Raw genomic sequence first — 12,046 nt, 5'->3', positions numbered from 1 at the left:
TTGGAGATTACTGGAGGAAAGCTCATTGTGTTGCTTTTCCACTGGTAGTTTAGCTTAAAGGTGTTCAATTTTGCCTGTATTTAAGCCTTGTGTTTGCGCACCGAGCAATAGGTTTCAGTGGTGCCCTGGATAGACGCAGATGCCTTGAAAGGCAATTTTCTTCTAGACATCTATTAGTGAACCCTGCCAATCTTCCAGCTGCACTGCGGGAATCTCAGTTGCTTCACCAAGAAGCTTTGCCATAATTTTCACCCCGTAGCCTTCAATAGAGTAAGTCCCTTTGTTAGTCCTACAACAAAATCTGGTCAAACTAGCCCACTCCCCAACAGTAGTTACAGTAAAAACCTGACATAATGGACGGGTTTCCAACCATTTCTCTGGCCAGCCTGACATGAGCATCCTTAGGCAATGTAGTAATTGCCTCATGTATACGGATAGCCACTTACTCCTAAAACAAATACAGTATGTGAAACATGTAATTACACTATTAATTTGGAATCAATTCTCTCGCATAACAAAAAAACAGACACCAAACAGGCCGTCACCGTAGACACATCACCTCTCACACAAACAAGGGCACAACTCAAACCCACATACTCGGAGGTACTCACTAGAAGCCTACCAAAAGATCAGAGACCTCCAAAGTGCAAACCACTTGCACACACCGCAAACCAAACAGAATCCACTGCACAACACACATACCAGTGTCTCAGCAAATAAGCCCGTAAGGCAAAACACCTCAAAACCAAATGTCTGTCATAAGTGACTCCATAGTGAGACACACAAAAGAAGGTCACTGAGGTGTCAGGATCTGTGAAAATATGCACACACCACAACTCACTCAACAAATTACCGTTATGACTCTGTCATAGAACATGTTAGAGTGAATGACTTCACACCCACTTCTCTGGACTACATGAAGAGAAACATGACCAAGCTAAGATTATGTGCCCTAGACAGGTATGACCCTAGCTCTAAGCGGCATTCTATCTTCACCCAGGATGATGCCACAATATAGACACAATGACAGACTTCAACAATTGGCTTAGCTTCTGGTGTCAATCCAGGGGGAGCCAGTATCTGTCAGCCTGGGAATAAATGGTTGACAGACCTCACTGCTTTGCCAGAGATGGTCAACTGTTTCTTCTAGGCTTTTGGATACTGGCCAAGGCTCTTGCCTTCCCCATAGAGCCTTTTTAGGCAATGTCAAAACAACAAACTTTCTGATATAAAAAAAAAAAAACGCAAGAGACAAACTCAAGGTTATGCTGCTTAATGCCAGGAGCCTTAACGGGGAAACTACACTCCCTGGAAGCACTCCTCACCTTGGAAGATGCTGATGTCTGTGCAGTCACTGAGACATGGTCCAAGGCTGCAGAGAGCACCCAGTCTGTTCAAACTGCAATGATTTCCACACATTCAGACCCCAAAACGAGTGTGAAAGAACCAAAGGTGTATCCATTTTCATTAAAGCAAAATACACCTTGAAACTGGTTAAAAAGTATGACTCTCTCTTGAGCTACTCCAGGTCCAACTAACTACAGGCAAAACACCGTAAAACTTCATTGCTAGCTACAGCTACCCCACCATGAACCAAAAGCACACCACGTGTCAGGACTTAGAGTCACTCACTATACAGCCAGACACTTTGGTCATGGGAGATTTCAATTATCCTACCATCGACAGGCCACATACACAAGCACAAATATGCTCACTCTGAGGTTCTTGGACTGTCAATACAAAGAGTGAGTTAAGGTCAGAAAGTAGATTAAGGTATGAGAAGTAGGGGATGTTTAAGGAGGGAGAGTGCAGTGGCAGGACCAGTGACTTTTAAAGCGCTCTTTGGTGGCGGTCTTAAATTGTTTAGGATGTGTAAGGGTCCTGATTTCTAGTGGGAGCCTATTCCAAGCAATAGCCGGGTGACATCTGTAAATGTTGTGTCCAAATTTAGGCTTGGGTTTGTAGATTTGTAGTAGGTCTTGGTTAGAGCTTCGGACAGGTCTGGAGGAAGAATAATGGGAGATTAAAGTGGATAGTGCTGGGCAGTAGGAAGGCTGGTATAGGATAGAATGGATGATCTGGAGCTGAGAGAGAAGAAGCTGGTGGGGTAATTCAAGCCAGTTTATGTGTTTTAGAAAGATACCATGATGGGATGTGTAGGTTTGTTGAGCAGCAAATGTAGCTACCTTGTTATAGGTAGATTAGAGTTTGGTCAGGAGTGCTGAGTTAAGATATTTGAGAACTGCACATTAGAATGGGTAGAAGGTAGACAAGAGACAGTGTAATCCTGGCTTCAGAGGTAAGGAATTTCTGGCTATGCTAAAGGAGCTCTAGTTTTGAATAAGTCTTATTGATACAGATATTAACATGCAAGTAAAATTTAAACAGCTCGTCGATGGTTACACCTAAGAGCTTAGTGCTGGATTCTACCTGAATTTTGTAAAACAGAACTGGAAACAGTCGCCCATCTTGTAGCAGGTTGTGATATACTAATGGCAGAAGGACTGTATACTGAAAGGCATAATAATGTGGCAAGACTGTTGCATTGGGGATTGTGCAAACATTATGGTATTAAAGTTGCTTAAAATCATTGGAAACTTGAGCCACAAAGCATCACATAAAATGCTGAAGTTTATATCACATGGGATCACCCACTACCAATAGTTCAAAAAATAGATGGGAGAAAACCAGATATAGTAAACCATGAAAAGAAAACAAAAGTAGAATTGATTATTGAAATCACTAGATCTAGTGACTACAGTGTCTTGCGTAGAGACACACAAAGTCATAAAACACCAGTATACTTGAAGGTGGAAATGAGGGCAATGTGGAAGAAGGATACCCAGACAGATCCAGTAGTGGTAGGGGCAAGACTTCTTATAAAATAAGAAGTTATGTCTTACCATAACGATCCATGTGAATTGTTCATCTCGCCTTTGTTCTTACACACGGGTTCGGAGCCGATCCGCGGCTCCGAGTCGGCCGCATCACTAGCTCGCATCTTCAAGAAAGCTCGAGGCACAGTAATATCCCATGATCCTCCGGTGCTAACCCTTAGATCTAGTTTGCTATACCAGAAGAATCCCTCTTAGAAATGTGTCTAAAACACTTATAAACAGATACTACAAAGTATAACCAAGAACGAACTAAAAATGAAAACAAACTTGTAACTCCACGAAATGGCTTAATGCACAAGGAAAAGCACGGTACCAAAACGATATTTCCAACAGCTTTATTACGTGATCCACTCCACAAGCACAATGCTGTGCTAAGTACTGCAACAAAACACAAATCACACAAGGTTGAGCGCTTTCATCTGCAAAGGCAGATTTCATCAGAACCAAGAAGCTCCCAAAAAGAGCTCTTAAATATCCAATTAGGCGCCAAAATTAGTGAATTGATAAATTGAATTCACTCAAATTACACATCCTAACAGGGTTTATGCCAAAAAGCATACTTAAAATAGTTAGTTGTGGTTAAACCATAACAAATAACACATCTTGCTGTATTGCATATTAAAATAATCCCTAAAAAACTAGTGATGAACTTAAAACCTTGCGATAATGTAATATAACAAGTATTTATGATATATAAAAATATATATGTATAAAATTGTAATATATTTGAAAGGGAATATATTTATATATACATGTGTAAATGAATATATATATAAAATATAAAATATCTATGAATATATGAATGTATCCAGAGTTTCTAGTCAAGTGGATATAACATGTAAGATATATAAAATATAGAATATGTAAATTGTGTAAAATATAAATAATTGATGTACTGAGGAGTACTCACAAGGACTATAATACCTGGGTTGATGGCATACAGCCACCCTACAAAAGTGATGTGTGCATAGGTCGTTAAAAATTCAATGATGACAAAACAGTGGTACAATAAATAAGTCACATTAAATATATACAAAAAATAAGTCATAAATATATGCATAATTATATGCAAAAAATCTTCCTAATCTACAAAGCTTATCACATTTTAAATGAAGAATTACTGCATAATAGTTTTTACATTTTTACATATAAAATAGTTGTTATTGAAAAATAATTATTAAAAAATTAGTTATTGAAAAAATAATGATTGAATAATAATTGAAAAGGAATAATGCATATGTTGTAATATGAGAAAAAGTAAATGATAATTAATAAACAACAACAACATTAACTGTCAAAAATAAGAAAAGGTTTGATACTTATGTGGTCATTTAGGCCGGGTTTGGTTGTTGCATCACAAATCATTTGCCATTTGCTTTCTAGGAGAGATAAATGACATTTCCAATTTCCCCCTGCAGTTGTTGTGTCAATGTGATCTATGATGCTAAACAGAAAGGAATGCTCGCAACCCCTGTCTATAATATGCCTGCTTAATGCATTGTTAGGGTCCTTCTTCCTTATCCTATACATATGTTCGTAAATGCGAGTCTTAAATCTCCTTTCTGTTTTGCCTATATAAAATGCATCACATCTCTCACAGGTGGCAACATAAACTAATCTAGATGTATTACAGTTGCCACCTTTGCTGTACAGACTATTGTGCATGATGTTATTTAATTTCACTACCTTACTAGTGTTGATTGATCTGCACTGCTTGCAAGATCCACATTTCCTGGTGTATCCGTGCGTTCTGGCCTCTCTATGTTTCACCTGTGTCTTTTCCAACAACCTTTTGATGTTGAAAGAAGTTTTGTAGACAAACTTAGGGGCATTCCCCACGACACTAGTTGAATCATCTGATGTTCTGAAAAGATTCCAGTGTTTTAAAAGTATCTCCTTAAGGGTATTGACATATGGACTGTAAGTAAGGACACAAAAACATCCTTCTTTAACTCTCTTCTTTTCTTGTGAAATGAAAGGTTTACCTAATAAAGGTGGGTATTTATTCCCCCATTCTTTCATAATGTAAGTTCGTATAGGTTTTATTAAATTGTTTGGATATCCCCTATTGGAAAACATTTCGGATATCCTATTAAGTTCACTCTCCATAAACTCCCTGGTCGAGCTCATACGTGCAGCACGAATGCACTGACCTTTAAAAATGTTTTTAAATATGTTTTTAAATATATGTGGAGGGTGACAACTGTTGTAATACAGGTAGTCATTCGAGAATGTTTTTTTCCTAAATATTTGGGATTGAAATCCACTCTCAGTGGTGGATATATATGTGTCCAAATATGCTATGCCCTGAGACTCCACATTGTAAGTAAATTTTAAAAATTGAGTTGTATTATTTAAATAATCAATGAATTCAGGTATCAAATTGGCTGGTCCTTTCCATAAAACAAATAGGTCGTCCAGATATCTGCTGTAATAGGAAACATACTTGAAATAAGTACTTGGGAATACAAACAAAGATTCCCATTCGAGCATTACTACATTAGCGAACACCGGGGCACATGAGGCCCCCATAGCAACTCCTCTACTTTGTCTGAATAATTCCCCTTGGAATTTCAGATAATTGTGTTCGAGGACCAACCTCATCATGTCGACCAACAGATTGATTTTCTCATAACTCAACCCAGAATATCTTTTTAGACCATCAAAAAAGAGATCCAGGCCTTTCTCCTTGGGAATACAGGAGAAAAGGTCGATAACATCAATGGTTATGAAGGTTTGGCCTTGGTGCCAAATCATGGGAGTGAGCCTACTCAAAAAACTCCAGGAATCTTTAATGAGATGTTCAGCATTGTGATATACTTGCTTGGTCCAAGAGTCAATGGTGACTCCGATATTGTATGTTTTGGACTTGGAACCGGAAATGATGGGTCTAAAGGGGGGTCGATTGACGTTCTTGTGTATCTTCGGAATCCCTATAATTGTAGCCATCTTTGGAAATTCAATTCTCATAAACTCATAAGTTTCATTCGTGATCCTGTTGTCTAGTAGAAAGGCTTCGATGGCTAGGTCGATATGTTGGTAACCTATGTTTACCTGGTTGAGGGACACTTCTTCATAGTTTCCGGATTCATGTAGAATGTTCAAAATTTCCTGATGGTAATCGACAGTGTTGAACAACACAATCCCTCCCCCTTTGTCCGGTTTCATGATCCTTAAGTCTTTGTTACCCATGACTGTATTCAAGCACTCTCTTTCTGCCACTGTAAGATTATCCAGTATATAGTCAGAAGATTGAGTTTCGTGCTTCTTGATATATTTTGAATACCAATATATATCACTCGCAACCATCTTTTCATATTGGGCAACAATAGGGTTATATCCTGGAACATAAGTACTCTTTCTTTTAAGTCTGGACTGATGACCTTCTTCATGCTGTACCGTAATTTCTTCATGATTGTTGTCCTTGAAGTGAAAAGCCAGATTCATTCTCCTAGAAAGAAGCTTGACCTCCTTTATAGTGTCAAAAATGTTGAACTTGGATATGGGGATAAATTTCATGCCCTTACAGAATAATGAACAAAAATCTTCTGTAACAACGAAATCAGTATAATTGTAAACCTGCAGGCCTATGTAAGTATGAGTGACAACAGGTTGACCATGAGGGATGGTGGGACAGGCAGAATTGTCATAGGAATCAGGTTGGTCGTTGGAATAGGGTAAAGGTTCACTAGAATCTGATCTACCTAGCCCCACTTGGGAACCAGAGTTTAGTATCTTGTCCTGTACTTTTTGGGAGCAGGGTGAAATCGTCCCCCCTGAAAATTTTGTTCACCCTCTAACCTCCATGTGTCATTTCTTTCCCTTCTGTATGTCTCCTGTCCTTTATTTGATCTACTCACGTAGCTCTTATACTGAGGCCACACATATGCCCTCTGCTGTTTATAGGCCGTGATGTCTCTATCAATTTTACCTTTCTTTCTATTTACTATAGTGTTCGCTTTATATTCCACAGTACTGAATTGTTTGTGATATAAATCACACCATAAATTAAAATGTTCATCATGCAAAATTTCTTCATTAAGCTTATCAATTTCATTTGTTAAGTGTACCAATTTTTCTTCATTACATGTTATTAACTTCTCTATGTATAATGTACCAAACTGGTCAAACAGTTTATTAAAATCTTGCACCACATTATCAGTATATTTCAACCCTAGCGGTAATTTAAAAAATCTTAACCCCTTAGGAATAATACCCAGCTCTATGCATTGTATTAGGTAAGAATTATCAATTTTAATACTTTTGGCTTGTAAAAGCCTCTTCCCTAAAGCATATATTTTTTGCTTAAGGCTACCATCATCAATTCTAGTCGGGGTTCTATTACAATCAACACCATTGTCATTCTGTGTGAATACAACATCCCTGTGAATAAAATTATTAACATTATACTGTTTAAAACCTTTTTCATTCACACCATGACCACTTTTCTTTTTTTGAGTATATTGTGAATCTCTAGGGGTCGACCCTGTTTTTCTGTGATTATTGTAGGAAACAGTACCTTTGTGTGACTCAACGCGCTGGGCCACAGAGGAATATGTTTTCAGCACTTCTTTCCTTTTTGGTTTAGCTCCCAGTCTTTGCGACTCGTCATCTAGATGGAACAGGCTGAAATCAAAAGTGCATTCAGCATCCAGAGAAATGTTTAAATGATTGTCCTCCACACTAGTTTCTTTCAGATTTAATCTAGTTGTCCGCTTGCTTGCTTCCCCTTCCGTAAACGAACCTCTGGTGTGGTGGGGTTGTGCATTTGGTATGTCAATAGAACTATTGAAATGGCAATCAGAGTTCACACTACCATTTCGCCTCGCTCGATCCTTCATCTCGGTGCTTTCGTCACTTGTATTACTGATAAGTACATCTTTTCCTCCATAACGGGCTTTTTGAAACGTTTCCTTATCCAAGTTGGTTAGGAACGAGAACTTGCTAACCATAGCCAACAGTTTACTTACGTCGGCTTGTAAAGACGTAACCTCCGCCCTTAAAGAGACAAGCTCTTCATGACCAGTGGGAGCCGGCAATCCCTCGAGCACTTCAGCCATCGCAAAATATAACCAAGAACGAACTAAAAATGAAAACAAACTTGTAACTCCACGAAATGGCTTAATGCACAAGGAAAAGCACGGTACCAAAACGATATTTCCAACAGCTTTATTACGTGATCCACTCCACAAGCACAATGCTGTGCTAAGTACTGCAACAAAACACAAATCACACAAGGTTGAGCGCTTTCATCTGCAAAGGCAGATTTCATCAGAACCAAGAAGCTCCCAAAAAGAGCTCTTAAATATCCAATTAGGCGACAAAATTAGTGAATTGATAAATTGAATTCACTCAAATTACACATCCTAACAGGGTTTATGCCAAAAAGCATACTTAAAATAGTTAGTTGTGGTTAAACCATAACAAATAACACATCTTGCTGTATTGCATATTAAAATAATCCCTAAAAAACTAGTGATGAACTTAAAACCTTGCGATAATGTAATATAACAAGTATTTATGATATATAAAAATATATATGTATAAAATTGTAATATATTTGAAAGGGAATATATTTATATATACGTGTAAATGAATATATATATAAAATATAAAATATCTATGAATATATGAATGTATCCAGAGTTTCTAGTCAAGTGGATATAACATGTAAGATATATAAAATATAGAATATGTAAATTGTGTAAAATATAAATAATTGATGTACTGAGGAGTACTCACAAGGACTATAATACCTGGGTTGATGGCATACAGCCACCCTACAAAAGTGATGTGTGCATAGGTCGTTAAAAATTCAATGATGACAAAACAGTGGTACAATAAATAAGTCACATTAAATATATACAAAAAATAAGTCATAAATATATGCATAATTATATGCAAAAAATCTTCCTAATCTACAAAGCTTATCACATTTTAAATGAAGAATTACTGCATAATAGTTTTTACATTTTTACATATAAAATAGTTATTGAAAAATAATTATTAAAAAATTAGTTATTGTAAAAATAATGATTGAATAATAATTGAAAAGGAATAATGCACATGTTGTAATATGAGAAAAAGTAAATGATAATTAATAAACAACAACAACATTAACTGTCAAAAATAAGAAAAGGTTTGATACTTATGTGGTCATTTAGGCCGGGTTTGGTTGTTGCATCACAAATCATTTGCCATTTGCTTTCTAGGAGAGATAAATGACATTTCCAATTTCCCCCTGCAGTTGTTGTGTCAATGTGATCTATGATGCTAAACAGAAAGGAATGCTCGCAACCCCTGTCTATAATATGCCTGCTTAATGCATTGTTAGGGTCCTTCTTCCTTATCCTATACATATGTTCGTAAATGCGAGTCTTAAATCTCCTTTCTGTTTTGCCTATATAAAGATAGATACTACAAAGTGTCTGGAACCCTACTGCCAGGTAGAGGATAAAAGATGCCATTACTGATGTTAATAACATGCCAACCATACCTAGAAAAGGCTGAAAAGGAATCTAATTGAAAACCGTTCTCCCAGACCGTAGGACGGGGGATGGAGGGGGGGAATGTAAGAACAAAGGCGAGATGAACAATTCACATGGATCGTTATGGTAAGACATAACTTCTTAATGTGAAATTGTTCATTCTCGCCGTTTGTTCTTACACACGGGTAGCGTCCCTAGCTCCTTTTTCCCGGGTGGCTCAAGGGAGAACATTCCTGAGTACAGTGGAACCAAACGTCGCCCTGTCCCTGGAGCTCTTGTCTAGCTTGTAGTGGGCGATAAAGGTATGTGGTTTTGCCCAAGTTGCCGCTGCACAAATGGTATCCAAGGGCAAACGAGCGGTATGGGCTGAAGAGGTAGCAATCGCCCTTGTAGAATGAGCTCTGGGTTTGAAAGGGAGTTGCTGTTTGGATTCAGCATATACGAAATTTATGCAATCTGAGAGCCATTTGGATAAGGTAACCTTCGTTACTGCCTGTCCTTTTCTTTAGTCAGCATATGAGACAAATAGTTGATCTGACTTTCTGTACTCTTTTGTCCTATGCAAGTAAAATCTTAGTCGTCTGTGAACGTCCAACTTGTGCAATGTGTATTCCAGCTTAGTGGAATGATTTTTAAAGAAGGTAGGCAGTTCAATAGATTGATTGATGTTCTGAATTGAACAAACCTTCGGAAGGAAGGACGGATTGGTGTGCAAGGTTACTCTATCCGGATGAAAAATCATGTATGGGTTCGGATAGATAGAGTCTGTAACTCTGAAACTCTTCTGGCGGAAGTGATGGAAACCAGGAAAAGTGTTTTCCACGAAAGAAATTTTAACGGAGTTGTGGTTGCTGGTTCAAAAGGGGGCAACATGAGTTGTGACAGCATGAGATTAAGATTCCAAGGTGCTATTGGATTACGAAAAGGGGGACGGAGATGAAAAGTACCTTTCATGAAGGCTTTACAAAGCCTGTGGGACATAAGAGAACCATCCTTACGGCCAATATGAAAATTGGATATAGCGGCCAGTTGAACCCTTATAGTGGATGTTGATGCTCCTTCTTGAAAAAGTGTGGTGAGGAAATCTAGTATCTTGTGTACTGGGGCCCCGAATGGATCTATACCTTGTTTGGAGGCCCAGTGCGCAAAACGGTTCCATTTGCTGATGTACAATTTTCTTGTAGATGGTTTGTGAGAAGATACAATAATTTGTTGTACTGCAGGAGATAGTAACTCCAACCTGGCTAAGATGGGAAGTGGAGCAGCCAAGCTGTCAGTTTGAGGGACTTGAGGAAGGTGTGAGGGACTCCCGACGAATGTGTCAACAGATCTGGCTCCGGGTCCAGTATCCATGGTTCCTCCACTTGATGGGATTGAAGGAAAGGAAACCAGATTTGTCGAGGCCAGAATGGGGCTATCAGTATTATGGTCCTGTCCAGACGTTTGGCTTTCTGCAAAAACCTGGGAATTAGTGGAACAGGAGGAAAAGCGTAAAGAAGACCCGGGGGCCAATCGTATACCAGTGTGTCCCTGGGGACACCGCCTGGGGGGGGTAACAGGGCAAAGTAGCTTCTGCATTTGGCATTCAACGGGGATGCAAACAGGTCGCAGCAAGGCTGGCCCCATCTGTGGAAGATCTCTTCCGCCACTTGAGGTTTGAGGGACCACTCGTGAGGGAACAGGATGGCTCTGCTCAACCTGTCAGCGATTACGTTGGAAGTCCCCGGGATGTGCGTTGCTATCAGAAAGCGTCCAGTGGACTTTGCCCATTGCCAAATTCTGAGGGCCTCTCTGCATAACGGGTAAGATCTGGTTCCCCCTTGCTTGTTTATGTACCAGACCACTGACATGTTGTCTGTCTGAACTGTCACTGTTCCCCGAGGTAAGGACTTGTGAAAGTGTTGCAACGCTAGAAACACTGCCCTCAGCTCTAGAACATTGATGTGCAGATTGTACTCCAAGTTGGACCATTGACCTTGGACTGTTTGTCCCTGAAAGAGTCCCCCCCACCCTATCAGGGAAGCGTCCGTGGTTAGAGTTGCTACCGGACTGGGTAATACAAAGGGTCATCCTAGTGTTAGCTCTTGACTGTGTATCCACCACAAGAGATCCTTCTTGCAAGAATTCGTGATCAAGATTTCGTGAAACAGTGGAAGTTGTAGATACGACCACTCGGCGAATAGAATCCATTGAAGGATCCTCATGTGCATCCTGCCTACAGGAACTACAAGAAGGGAGGCTGCCATCAAGCCTAGCACTCTTAATACTTGTCGTGCAGGGACTCTGTTGTTGTGAAGGAGCGAAATTTGATGTCTGAGGTCTGATACTCTTGATGGGGGGAAGAGTAACTTGAGCCAGGGAAGTGTCTAGCTGTACTCCTATAAATAAGATACGCTGTGACGGCGATGAGACAGATTTTCCAAAATTCACCGTTATGCCTAGTGAAGAGCAAAGACTGATGGTGTAGTCCCTGGCTTGTAGAAGACGACACTTGGTGGTGGTGGAAAGGAGCCAGTCGTCTAGATAAGGAAACACCCGGAATCCATTTCATCTCAAGTGAGACGCTACTACTGCCATGCATTTGGTGAACACCCTGGGGGCTGAGGTGAGACCAAAGGGCAGAGCGCGAAACTGGAAATGACTGGCTCCCAGCCGGAAGCG

General features: G+C 39.4%; 1 protein-coding gene across 1 annotated transcript in view; it reads right to left on the bottom strand.

Annotated features, from left to right (window-relative positions):
- The window catches only part of LOC122810135 (T-cell immunomodulatory protein-like), a 1,047,680-nt gene that overhangs the window by 728,904 nt on the left and 306,730 nt on the right, over positions 1–12,046 (bottom strand). The gene's annotated exons all lie outside the window — the stretch shown is intronic.

This window comes from Protopterus annectens, chromosome 8.part1 (assembly GCF_019279795.1).
Source record: "Protopterus annectens isolate FY-2018-M chromosome 8.part1, PAN1.0, whole genome shotgun sequence".
In the NCBI taxonomy this organism is placed as follows: domain Eukaryota; kingdom Metazoa; phylum Chordata; order Ceratodontiformes; family Protopteridae; genus Protopterus; species Protopterus annectens.
Note: the sequence above shows the minus strand (reverse complement) of the source record. Positions and strands in the feature narration are given on the sequence as shown.